This window comes from Bacillus rossius, chromosome 13 (assembly GCF_032445375.1).
Source record: "Bacillus rossius redtenbacheri isolate Brsri chromosome 13, Brsri_v3, whole genome shotgun sequence".
Taxonomy (NCBI): Eukaryota; Metazoa; Arthropoda; class Insecta; order Phasmatodea; family Bacillidae; genus Bacillus; species Bacillus rossius.
The window spans coordinates 17,771,905-17,785,707 of NC_086340.1; the positions used below are offsets into that span (position 1 = coordinate 17,771,905).

The following is a 13,803-nucleotide window of genomic DNA, read 5'->3' on the forward strand; positions in this document are numbered from 1 at the left end:
CGTATTCAAAGAGTTTCCGAGTTGCATAGATCGTATGACCCACTACAGTATCCCCAGCTCTTCTCACAAGGAGATGATGGGTACTGCATCAACATTCAACAACAAAACGGTGCTGCAGGACCTATGACAGTATCATGTATGCAATTGTATGCTTTCATGCTTATAGAAATAACAAATTATATGAACAGTTTACATTACTGCAGGTGATTGTTTAATCAATGTCGATATGAGAGCAAAAATGATATCTGAACGGCTTGAATCTAAAAGAAGGAATCTAAAAAAAATTGAGAGCTGATGAATATATACATCTACGAGACGCTGTTGTAAATGATCAAAATGTTATGCTTCTATTATAGGTCAGTGTGTTATATTGCCTTCTTCACTTACAGATATATGAATTAAAAGAGCCAAGACGCCATTACACATGTTAGAAACTTTGGGAGACCAGATCTTTTTTTCACCTTCACCTGTAATCCAGAATGGCCAGAAATTAAAACTGAGTTATTTCCATATCAAAAATCACAAGATAGACATGATTTGATTCAAGAGTTTTCCATTTAGAACTCAAAAAAAAAATAGAACTCCTAACAATATATATATATATATATATGGACCAACTAAGGTCTTTGTTTATAGCGTCGAATGGCAGAAAATATATTTACCACATGCTCACAATTTGCTATGGCTTACAAACAAAATGCAACCAGATTCCATAGATGACATAATATGTGCTGAAATACCCGATATGCAACAAGATCATGGACTTTACAATATTGAAATGAAAAACATGAGCCATGGCCCCTGCGGACCAAATAACACATCACCGTGTATGAAAGAAAACGTGTGTTCCAAAAAATATCCAAGGATATTTATATCTCAGACAAACTGGTGATGATGATTATTGCCCAACCTATAGACATAGAGCTCCAGATAGCGGGGGAATTATAGGCGTATTGCATGTGAGTGAAACTGAAATGAATGTAGACAATAGGTAGGTTGTCCCTTATAATCCAGTTTTATTATGAATTTTCAATGCACACATTAGCGTGGAATTTCGCCAGTCAGTCAAAGGTATAAAATATATGTGCAAATAATTCATAAAGGTTATGATCACTTTGCACAATAATAACGAGGTGGGAAAATATCTTAATGGTCGCAATATTAGAGCTTCTGAAGCTATTTGGAGATTTTTTTATTTTATTTCTTATTCATGAATACTTCCCAGCAGTCGTTCATTTAGCGGTTCATTTGCAAAATAAACAAATAATTTATTTTAATGATAAAACCTTCACGATCACGTTAATAATCCTCTTGTATCGACTCTCATTGGATTTTTCGAGCTCTGCAGAAACGACGATTTTGCAAAAACTGTTATATACCATGAAGTGCACCAATATTACACCTGGGAAATAAATACATTTTCTAGAAGAAAACATGGCCCAGGTGTTGATGGTTACCCTGGTGTAATAAATGGCACAGGTTTAAGTAGTGTTTATAATCTTCAACAAATAACTACGCGATTTCATTGGAATTTGATCTTTGGCATTTATAAATCCAACTATAGAATAATTTGTAGCAAAATAATATCAATATTTCTTAAAATAAATTAGAAAATCCATTGTCGGATTTGAAGTCCCGGGTTTGCTTGAAAAGGGTTTTAAGAGTTTATTTTTAAAATTTTCCAAGGGAGGGCCCCTGAAACCTTTTCATCTTACGGTTATTTCACACTCCCCAGACCCCCTGATAGGGCCCATACAACAAAAATTTCAGAGGCCCCTAAATTCTAGGACCTCCACTGCCCTCTACAAACACTGATTCTCTTCAATATGAGCCATCTGTTTAGGTATCACGCCTCGTCAGGTAACACACTCTTGTATACATGATTTTTTTTTTTTTAAAATTCAATGGATATTGCTGGTTGTGTTAATTTAATATTATCCAATGCAAGAATCATTCAAAGAACGTACTATGTGTGCAGTCATGTCAACTGAAGTTAAAGTAATCAGTAGTGGTAAGAGTGGGGAAGCCTACAGCTCACAACTTCGGATTTCTCTCAAAAATTGAAATTAAAAAAATCGAAGGGTTAGGTTAGGTTAGGTCAGTCACAACATGCTTGTTTTCATTGGAAACTTCTGATTTAGCGGCTGAAGTGGCGTTAATACCAAAACGCAAAACTTCGGAAATCTTCGGAAATTCTTGCAGGGAACCAAAACCACGTGAGTTGTAGGCTTCCCGGTAAGAATTTTTTTACGTGCTACTGTGGAAAGGGCCAAAAGGGCGGGCATGGTCTTCTCGGGCGAACGGGCGACTGCGGGAGCGATCTAGCGGCGCGCGCCTGCACTAAAACCCCCTCTCTCTCTCGCGAAGGAGACGGGGGGAGGGGATGAAGGGGGCGAGTATCGATCCCTCGCGCACACGCGCGCTCGCCCCACCCCACACGGCACACCGGGCGCGCACGCCAGGCACGGTAGCGACCCAGACACACCGCAGCCCCTAGTACACAGGCAACAGAAAAATTTGCGTTTACAACGACCTCTTAGGACACACTCCACAATTCCCCTACAAAACTCGGGCAAATGGTACGGACCGAGCATTTTTCGCGGAAGTTATCTGATCGTTAGAGACCTGCAAAATTCGCGGATTCATTTCGTGATATGCTTCAATTCAAATAATTATACCTTAACGCTGCTTCTACCACTGGTTCATTGTTAATCTGGATTAATGAGAACCAGTTAGAGACCCTCACTCAAAGAAGTGTCGAATCACAGACACTCGGTCGAGACGACTCACAAGTCAGCAGCCAATTAACAGGTGGCATTTACCCGAGTGTGTAGAGTGTAGTAGAAGTCTATCCTGGAGGTCATTGAACCCGCGAATTTTGCAGGTCTCTACAGTGATCGTTCATTATGGGGGCCCGCCTCATCAGAGGTCAGCGAGGCGGGATGATAAGCGCGACGCTCGCTGGTGCTTCTAGCGCGGTGTCGCCTCTGGACTGGCGCGCAGTCTTCTCGTCGTGCATAGGACAACTGTGAAATCTGAGCGTAGCATTATATGGCCGAGAAATGAAGATAAAGGTCTAATGCAAGTCCCTATAGTGCTGTACTGGTTGTTTTACGCCTAAAAATTACTCTGAAAACGTGCGTTTTTAGCCATTTCAACTCTCATAAATATACAGTTTAGAAACTTAATCCGAAATCAAAAGTAATTTTCGGCCCTCAGCGGATTCTTAAATGCTTTTCGTAAGCAGACCCCACTCGGATATCTGGAGTAGTTTTGGAATCGCGTTGTCTTTCCTGAAGCTCTGCGAACCGTGTGCGCCCGGGTATACGGAGTCAAAGACTACAACAAAGTATGCCCGTGAGACTGGCGGCCGTCGGAGCTCGGAGAAGCCATCGTCCCATCTGGCCTGGGCCATTCATGGACGCGTTCTCTCCCGCACATTGATGGCTGATTGGTGTGCTGAGTGTAGACACGCGCCTGAAGAAAACCCAGCCAACCACGGAACACAAGACAATGCTGCAGAGTTTAACACACAGCTGGTGCAGAAAAATATTTTCGCGGAAAATACATGGCCCACTCGTCAACTAGGATGTTTTTCATTCGATACTTCTTCGGTGGAAGGTCTTTCACTGACCCGGAGTTCTTCTGAAAAACTGTGAGGAGCCAATCACAGAAGCAATATAAAAGTACATTGTTTGGATTCTAGCGAAACGCGAAATGAATCAGGGGATTTATTTTCCTCTACTAGTATTGTAAACATATACACAAATCAATGATAGGTATAGACGTTTGTAGTCTAACTTGTGACAAAATAATCCGTCAAACATTTAGGGTCTCTGATAATGATGAGACGATTTACCCATTGCTGGAAACGGTGAACACAGACCACGCCCCGCAATGACAGCAGTGACGTTCCTATGCTTGCTGAGGCAGGATGATACCGCCGTGGTTTCCCACTGACTACCGCGGGATTAAGGCGAAATGCTAGCTTTTGGCCCACCAGCCAAGTGAGCGGGCTCCAAGTCTCTATGTAACAGTGGGCATATTTGAATTTCGTAAATACGAATACGAATGTATTCGCAAAAATTATTATTTTCTTTCAAACACGAATGTGAATATATTCGTATTTACAGGTGTGAATATTCGTATTCGAAAATTATAGAATACGAACACGTGAATAAAACATGTTTGCGAATTCGTTTTTATGCAAATATGTAGAAATATTAAAATTCGCGTACTCGTATTCGCCTATCGGTGAATACACAAATTTCCCGCCTCCATCAACATTTACACTGTTTTCTCGAGCACTAGAACAACATGTTGGGTGCTTACCGTTCCCAACACTCTAGAGGAAAACTTACGGTCCACACTCCACCGGTACACCGTCTCCCTAAAATATACTTTTTTTATGATTAAAAACATATTAAATATATCAATCAACTAAACATATAATATACTGTTAACTCTTAGGCCAGGGTTTCCTAAAGTTTAAGCAACTGGGTACCCCTTTTAGTTTAAGCTATGGTTATTTTTTTTATCTAGGAAAAAATAAAATGTCTATTTCCAAACGGCAATTTTATTTATAACACATAACTCTGAAGAAAAAAATATAGGCATTAATTTAAATTAAACAACATTACAAACAAACAATTTTAGACAAATATTTAAAATTGAGTCCAAAACTCAAGATTCATAAAAATAAAAAAACAGCTATTTTCAGTGGTAAACTTGTTGCTGTTTGTACATTATCAAACTTTCAGTATCAGGGTGAATGTAACTTAACATGACAGCATTTTATCGCGTACCGCCTGCAACGTTGCCACGTACAACTGTCGGTGCGCGTACCACCGATTGGGAAACACTGGAAGGAAAAAAATGGGGTGTGGCTGTCATAGACACGGTCGTGTGTTGTACGTGAATATGTGTACATAACCGGTAATATTTTCTATACAAAATATAAAATACGCTATTTTTTTATTTCAACACCATGTATATTCACTGTAACTATTTTACACTAACGTTATATACATGCAATCGATACATTTTGACGAGAGCTGACGACGAAACTCAAACGAACGTCGTTGCTTCTCCGAGTCAAAAGTTATACTAAATGTAAATCTCGAAACGCAGCAAAATGACCTCAAAATGGCGGCGCTTCCCCCTCCACCGCGCGCGATGCGTCACAGTCCTCACTTAGCGTGACGAATTCTTTGATCCTTTCGCTATCCAGTGGTGTGATTAAATTTTGGATGGAGATGATAGCTATGTAGCTGCAACACCAAACTGTATCCCCCGATTTTGTTATCATTCGTTTTTTGAATTGCCTCCCACTATGGAAGCAATTTTAAAGACGTATTCACGTCAAAAGTAAATCCTCCCTCACCGTATTCACAAATGCTTTTCATGAAAAGACCCCGCTCGGATATCTTGAGCACTTGATGTAATATTTTGGACATACGCCATTGCTAAGCACATGTATGTCTGTAGAAGAAAACTACAAAAATACCCAAAAGACAAAAAACACAAACTAAGCAAAAAATTGCTGTTGTCAACAGGATATAAACACCACATAATATTCCATAACAGAAATATGGTCAATAAAAAAAGAAAAACAAAGAAATATGGACCAAAAAAACGAAACATCCCCCACAAATGATGACAGCACAAAAATATTGAAAAAAAAATCAGCAGAACAGTTGAAACGAGACAAAAACACGACAAAACGAAAATACAAAACAAACACAATAGTTTTCCAAAACAGAAGAGAACGAAAAAAAAACCACAAATGATGACAGCACAAAAATATTAAACCCAAAAAAGATAATATCTTGAGCAGTTTACAAATCGCGTGGTTCCTTGTGAAGCTCTGCACACCGTATGCGTGTCCGTGTTCACGTTACCAATTGTCACCTTCAATTCACGAAGAACTTTGATTATAAATTATCCAGGGACCTTCGCAAATTTACGGACTCTTGAGTCCACTTATTTTTAACACGGATCCAAATAAATTTTTCTGGGGTTTATTATCAAAACATTACAAAACTGGTTAAAGGTACATTAAGAACACTCTTTATTTTCTATCAGTGTGTGTGTTTACCTTTGTTTAGAACAAAACACACAAATCGTAAGTCGAAACACGGAGCATTTTTTTTTTTACGGAGATTCAGTTATTTGAAATTACGAAGAACTCCTCGTTTATTTCAGTTAAATTCTTCGTTTGAAAAGTCCTTGAATGTACTGTAATTTCTAACAGTACAGTACAGTACAAATTCCACAGGGTCCCCCCCCCCCCCCCGGTTTTTCTTTGGTAACCCGGCTCTCTTAGGCGTTAAGCCCTACCGGCCTGGGGGCCCCCACGGGCGTGGATACGGATTACGCCGTACACGCGAAAACGGGAGAGCTGTTAAGGGGCCCGCCTACCTGGGCACACATACGGTGTGCAGAGCTTCAGGAAAAACAACGCGATTTGATAACTACTCAAGATATCCGAGTGGGGTCTATTTACGAATAGCATTTAAGAGTTCGCTGAGGACCGAAAAGTACTTTTAATTTCGGATTAAGTTTTTAAACTGTATTTTTAGAAGCGTTAAAATGCCTAAAACGCGTGTTTTCAGAGTAATTTTTAGGCATAAAACAATCAGTACAGATTCTTGAAAGCACTTAAGGGGCTTGCATAACACCTTTATCTTCATTTCTCCGCCATAAAATGTTACGGTCACCGCTTAAATTTCACAGTTATCCTGTGACGACGAGACGAATGCGCGCCAGTTCAGAGACTTGCGCTTAGAGGCTATACCGCGCTAGAAGCACCAGCGAGCGTCGCGCTTATCATCCCGCCTCACTAACACAGATACACCCCTGACGAGGCGGGCCCCTTAAGAGATCCAGCTACTTCCAGGATCGTGTCTCGGATAACTATAGCCGGCAACAGCTCCGACACCTCCAGCGACAATCACCTTTCCCCGCAGAGACAGACCCGGGGGAGGGGGGGGGGGGGGCACACAAGGAGTGATGTGACGTGCGAGGGGTCGTTACCACAACGCCGAACGTACAATAACGCCGAAAGCCAAATTGACCGCAACGCCGACAGCTAGAAAACTGCTGCTGTGTACCACAACGCCGAAATACAGTAACGCCGAAAAATGTTGCTGCGGGGAGGGGGGGCCACAGGAGCAAAATGAAAAACAACTGAATGAATTTGTGTGCTAACCTTACCTAACCTAACCTCTGTGGCAGTCCTGCAATGACATTTTTCGGCGTTAATGTATTTCGGCGTTGTGGTACACAGCAGTTTTCTAGCTGTCGGCGTTGTAGTCAATTTGGTTTTCGGCGTTATTGTACATTCGGCGTTGTGGCGCGTCCCCACGTGCGAGTGACCGTCGCTTGCCAGAAACATAATTCGCGTGAGAACTAGGGCATTGTGAACGGGATAACGTGATTTTCCAGGAGGCAAGGGACGGACTGACCAATATACTCGAGCGACTGAGGACTGCGTGTCAGAAAGAAAGAAGAAAAAAAATAAATTGTAATGGTTTATCCGCAAGCACACGCAAGCACGCAGCCGGCGAGCATTTTTTTTTTTTTAACCACGACCTACACAAAGTTGAGAACAAAGTAAAAAAAAATTCAAAGCAGTCATGAAGACTGACGACAGAAGTGAAAACGTTTTTCGCAATTTTTACGAAAAAATATTACCACACAACAAATTTGTTTTATCACGTTAGTAAAATAACTCCTAAACTACTATAAAATATCTACGCATTGCATAGTAATTGTACGTATTAAAAAATAAATAATTATGTTCCTAATTTTTAGGTATATTGCTACAAAGACTCAGTTTTCTTCGTTATTCAAACTATATATCCATATGAGAATATTAATATATTTTATACTCACTTTTTACTGCACAGTAATCGTATGATTAAGATTTAAAAGCGCAATAAGTTATACTAATAGGAACATATGTTGTTATCGTTAACAAGTCACGTGACCGTGTCGATGACGACTTACATGAATTTTTACTCCCTATCCAAACCTTCCCATAAAAGATTTCACTTCAAAAAAAATATGTGATTCAGTCTTTAAGTACCCGCCAGAGATGTGTAACATCAAACTTCGGTAACGAGAGCAGTTTAACGTGTTCTCATGTTTGCAAACACACTTGTAATAACGGAACTCGGACACGAAAATTCACGCAGAAAACTCTTTTAAAATAATTCCGAGTGTGATAAGTATACGCATACTGTATTCTCAACTATTTTTTTTTTTCTTTTCTGGACGCGAATTACAAGTAATTTCCGAACCCGCCGCTAGGATTCACTGCCGGAGCAGCCACCTCCCTTTTCCACAAACAATTCCCGACAACAGTCGCACGTGTTCACGGTAAATTCCCAGAAATGACGGGGTTCATTCCTACCCCCTCCATCATAGTTCCATTTTTTGCACTCCAAGGTTACAGTCTACACTTGTTCCACAGTTATGCTGTAAACATCGTAACGGAGCTATGGACGTTGAAGTGTTTGAATGTATAGGGTTATGCGGGGGGAAACTAGTGTCAAATGGTAATGGATATTTTTACCGTCTTCAAGAACGCAAGTCAGACGTGTCCCGGTACTGGGACAACCCAAAATAATAAATGCCCGGGTAAGAACCCGAGCACAGAATCACTGCGAACTCTTTTATTTTGTAGTGATAGAGTTGCTACGCTGTCACTGGAAACCTTCTGAGTTCGTCAGTGCTATCGTCGTTGTTTATCTTCATCGTTGTGTTTATATATGTTTGCTGCTTTGTCCATGTTTGTTGTCTGCCTGCATTTAGTCTGTCTCGTCGTTGTTAGCCCCACTGTGTTCGTGTCTGTGTAGTCATATTATTTCCACATGACCATGTTCCTTCAACGGAATTCTTATGCTGTCCAATATTCAGAGGTTAAACTTTTTGTTTGTCAGTGCTGCCGTCGCTGTGTTGTCCATAGTGCTTGTTTAGTTTCATCGTCGGTTCCGTTCGTCCGGCATCAGCTGATTCAGTCTTTTTTTTTCAATGTCAAACAGTGCAAAACTGCAATGGCGCATGTCCAAAAAAAAAAGAACTGCATTAGATAGGTACAGTTGTTTTCATGGAAATTAACAAATATTTGTAATTTTACAATTGATAGGTACTTCTGTTTCTGTTGCAAATTAAAAAAAAAAATGGCAGTGCGTCATCAGACGCGGTGAAGCACAGTTTGCGCGGGAGAAACGTAGCGACGGCGACGGCGTCACAGAAGGACCGCCTCCAGGCAGGGACGTCGGAACAGGGGGCAGCAGGGGCGAGTCGCCCCCGTGCTGTTATGCATGGGGGGGGGGGGGCGAGAGTAGCATTTCGCCCCCCCCCCCTCCTTTTCCCAGAATTAATGTTTGGTCCTAGTAGTATTTTTCTCAACCAGTAGTTACAAACGTTGCATTGGTGATCACATTTGATTAGAAAATAAAATTTATGATTGTCAATATACTGTAAAATGATTGCAAATTCCTAGATAGTATTTTATTTAAATAGTACATCATCTACTGTCAGAGTAAGTAGTATTTAATACATACTAAGTCATCAAATTCTTGGAATGATATATTTAATATTTTGGTTCGGAAACTCATTAAATAGCACAATTTTGCATCTAAAATTCCAAATTTTTCCGGAGGAGGGCCCCCGGACCCCCCGCTCTAGAACTGAGGTAAGTGTATACATCTTTTCGCCCCCCCCACTAATGAAAACGTTCCGACGTCCCTGCCTCCAGCCCGACGTACCGCCGAGGGCAGGCCGAGAGGGCGGTGCGGTGCGGGAGGGGTCGTTACCACTACGCCGAAATACCACAACGCCGAATGTCAAAATAGACCACAAACGCCGACAGCTAGAACACTGCTGTGTAGTACCACAACGCCGAAATAACAACTCAATGAATTTGTGTGTGTTTCTTAAATGTACCTTGACGCCGAAATACCACAATCAAACCTAACCTTACCTAACCTAACCTAACCTAACCTAACCTAACCTAACTTAACCTAGCCTTCACTAGCCTAGCCTAACCTAACCTAGTCTAACCTAACCTAACCTTTGTGGCAGTCCTGCAATGACATTTTTCGGCCTTAGTGTATTTCGTCGTTGTGGTACACAGCAGTTTTCTAGCTGTCGGCGTTGTGGTCAATTTGGTATTTCGGCGCTGTGGTGCGTCCCCGTGTGGCAGGACTCGGCAGGACTCGGCAGGACTCGGCAGGACTCGGCAGGACTCGGCAGGAACAACCACTCACCTCGAGGCCCGGCCCGTGAGCGCGTCCTGCCGCAGGTCCAGACGCGCAGGCCGCGCGCGAGACTCGATCTGCACACACACACACACACACACGCACAATCAGTGAAACTTCTACGCTGCTACTACGGACACACAGAAAAAAAAATTTCTCTGTGCTTTTACAAAACAATTCCTTACGGAACCAGTTGTCGAGAAACACAATATATATTGTAACTTCAGTTTTTTTTTTTTTTTTTTTTTTAAAAGACACGAAACACACTCGGTGCAGATTCTTGAAAGCACTCGCGGGACTTAATGTGACATCTTTATTTAACTCATTACCTTCACTACTTTTGTATCGCTCCCCACCAACCAAATGCCGTATGCCAAGTGGAACGAATTCGGACTCGGGAGGATCTCTCTCTCTCTCTCTCTCTCTCTCCCCCCCCCCCCCCACCCCGGCCACTCCCAAGACTTCAGTCCAGGACTTCAGTCAGAGCCAAGACTTCAGTCCTTTTTACTTTATTTTCGGGACTTCCGAGCCCCTGTGGACAGGACACCATGTAAACAAAGAACACTGCGGTCGGACGTCTCACCCAAGCACTCCGGTGTGAATGGAACAAAGGGCGTGAGGGAGAAGGTTTCCGTTGTTGGAGCCGCGCCAGGCCCTTCGGGTGTTGTTGAGGGGGGGGGGGGGAGGGGGGGGGGAAGAGGTCCAGTCCAGGACACAATACTCTCCTTCTCGCTCACCCATCGGGCCGAGACTTCATCACAAGATAAGGAGGGAGCTTCGGAGTTCCAGCTGAACCTTCTTCCCGAGGGGGAGAAAAAAAAAACCGACCGAGTTACGCCACGACGGCGTACAAAGGCGTCTCTTTGAACGGCCATCAACTATTCCAAAAAAAAAAAAAAACCTCCCCTTCCCCTTCAACAGAAGTCTCTTTTGACCGAAAAGTGACTCTGAGCGAGTCAGCGGCAAGGACTTCCGAGGCATTGAGCAAGGCCTACCACTGTCGCTTACGTAATGACTTAAGTCTCGGTCCCACACGCCACCTGGAGGTTTTTTTTTTTTTTGTTTTTGACGTGACGTCTAATAAATCGATGAACGCCGGCTGCACGCACGAAAAAGTGTCCCGTTACACTCATTGTACTATTGCGCCGCATCTATCTCTCTTCCACTCGATTGGAACAACCATCGATTTCACATTTTCGAGGCACATTAAACTTGAGACACTCCCATTCGTTTCCTACTTTTCCTATCATCGTCCTATCCTTAACAGAATAACACAGATTGGAAGAAGTTAAATAGCAAACATGTATAAAAGTTATAGTTAAAATAATCTCTTCGTTAAAGTAATAAACACATTTGAATTAATGAGTGCAAATAAAAGTAAATTTATCAATTATATTGTAGATTCCATTTCACTCCTTCTTTGTATCCATACAAAATAGTGATAATTCAATAAAAATGATTCAATTTTATTCATAAAAGTATGCAATCATTTCATCGATGTTTTGTTATGACGTTGTCACGTTAAACTATCGTCCGTAAACTGACTTTACCGGCAACCAATTTTTTTTTCATCATTACTTAAAAAAAACGTTTTTCTAAAATTTAAACTCGAAACTCCCTTGCATTTTTTCTTCTGCGACAAATTTTTCCAACAGATATTCACTTAGTGTGATATAATGGTTGTAAAAGGGCGCATTTATTCGTAATTGTCATCACTTTCTCGACTTTTTACGCCCGTTACATATTCCACTTAGTGAATATCTTTTCAAAATATTGTGGTCGAACAACAAATGCTATGGAGGTAGGTATAGAGTTACAATTTTAGAAATAGCCCTTAAATAAAAGTAATGTAAACCCTTACTCTACCTATTAATATGCGCAACTGGAAAATACTAAACGATTCATATTTTATAACGTTCCAAAATATATCCCATTTTCGTTACACTCCACTTTTCAAACTGGCATACCAAAAATAATAATAATAATAATAATAATAATGTGGTCTGGTGTCGATTAACATACGCACTTTTGCATTACGATACGGTTATGAAAAGTTATATTTGAAAAATGCATGTAAATAATAAAAGCATTTAAGGTTGGGCAACGTAAGTTAAACTTAACTGTAAAAAAAACTCGAGAGTCGTATATGTAAGATAGTTTTTTTTTTAATATTATCTAAAATAATTGGGTTGAAATTTTTTACGAAATTGAAAGAGATAAAATATCAGCACCAGAGAATATATTTGAACAAAGGAATAACAAGTGAGAAAGAAACGTCAATTTATTTTTGCGTAGAAAAACCAGTTTCAAACTACTTTTTTTTTTTTTTTTAACAAAACCATAAATGATGACGTGAACGCCGCTGTTCGCCAGAGCGCGACACAGTCTGTGCAGTGCGCCAAAATCTGGCTCTGACCTTCACCCTGACCTCCATCAAGCGCCCCCCCCCCCCCCCCCCATCACCAAACCACATCTACGCGAGGGATAAAAAAAAAGTGGAAGACAGAAGACTATCGGAGTGACGTACCTACTTTGGCGACGATCCAGAGACAGCCCGCAAACAGAGAAGCTCGTAACACGAGCCGTATCGGATACGCATCAACTTCCAACACGTCCAAACCTTTCTTTTATGACCACGTGTGTGCATAGCCATGTGACGCAGTGGTGCATAGAGTAAAAGTGAGAATGTTTCTCGAAGTATTCCGTCGTACATAACCTAGCAAAAGCTTTTTTTTCAAAACTGCAGCGTATTACTGCCTGAAAAGTACCCACTCGAGAAGCACCCAGTTTCGCTTACTTTGCATACAGCCCTTGGGGGCGTCACTTCCAAAGACAAGTACACTTGAGTGCATACTACAAGCGAATCCGGACACGGCTTTCGGCCGGGCTCACGCACTACGCAAGACGCAAAAAAGGTTTTACTAACAACATTTTCAAATGCTCGTACATGAAGTACGCAAGACGTAAAAACGCAACGCCAGGATCAGCCAAGTTGTTGCGTTTTTTGTTTTTGTTCCGGAGTTCGAAGAAGTAAAATGATAGGTTAGGTTAGGTTCGGTCACCATAAATAATATTTCATTTTTATTTTCTGGAGGGTAAATTATGATAGGTTAGGTTATCGTAACTAAAATGAAAAGTCGGTTATGTTAAGTTAGAGTTATTTAAAATACTCAATGACCGTAAAAAATATAAATCCTTGCATTTTTTTTAATTTCACGAGCGATTGGCAAACTTGTGAGAACATAGGGACTATTCGGTAGGGACCGGAAAAATTCGCGGATTCAATGACCTCTAGGAGAGCCTCCATTATCCTCTGCGTTTCTCAAGTAAACACGCGTGTTCATTGGGTACTAAATTGTGAGGCGTCTCCACTGGGTAGCTTGTGATTCGACGCTTCTTTGGTCGATAGTCTCTCATTGACCCAGAGAGCTCCAGTTAAACTGCGAGCCAATAGCAGAACCAGCAGAATTGTACACATGTTTGAATTTCAGCCTATGACGAAATGAATCCGCGAATTTTTCCGGTCTCTATCAAT

At 41.3% G+C, this 13,803-nt stretch overlaps 1 protein-coding gene across 2 annotated transcripts in view; it reads right to left on the bottom strand.

The window, feature by feature from the left end:
- Window positions 1-13,803, bottom strand: part of LOC134538292 (uncharacterized) — a 182,340-nt gene that overhangs the window by 81,931 nt on the left and 86,606 nt on the right. For both annotated transcript variants that reach the window (XM_063379471.1, XM_063379473.1), the window contains exon 2: window positions 10,278-10,345. The gene's annotated coding sequence lies outside the window, so the exon portion shown is untranslated. The remainder of the gene's footprint in view (window positions 1-10,277; window positions 10,346-13,803) is intronic.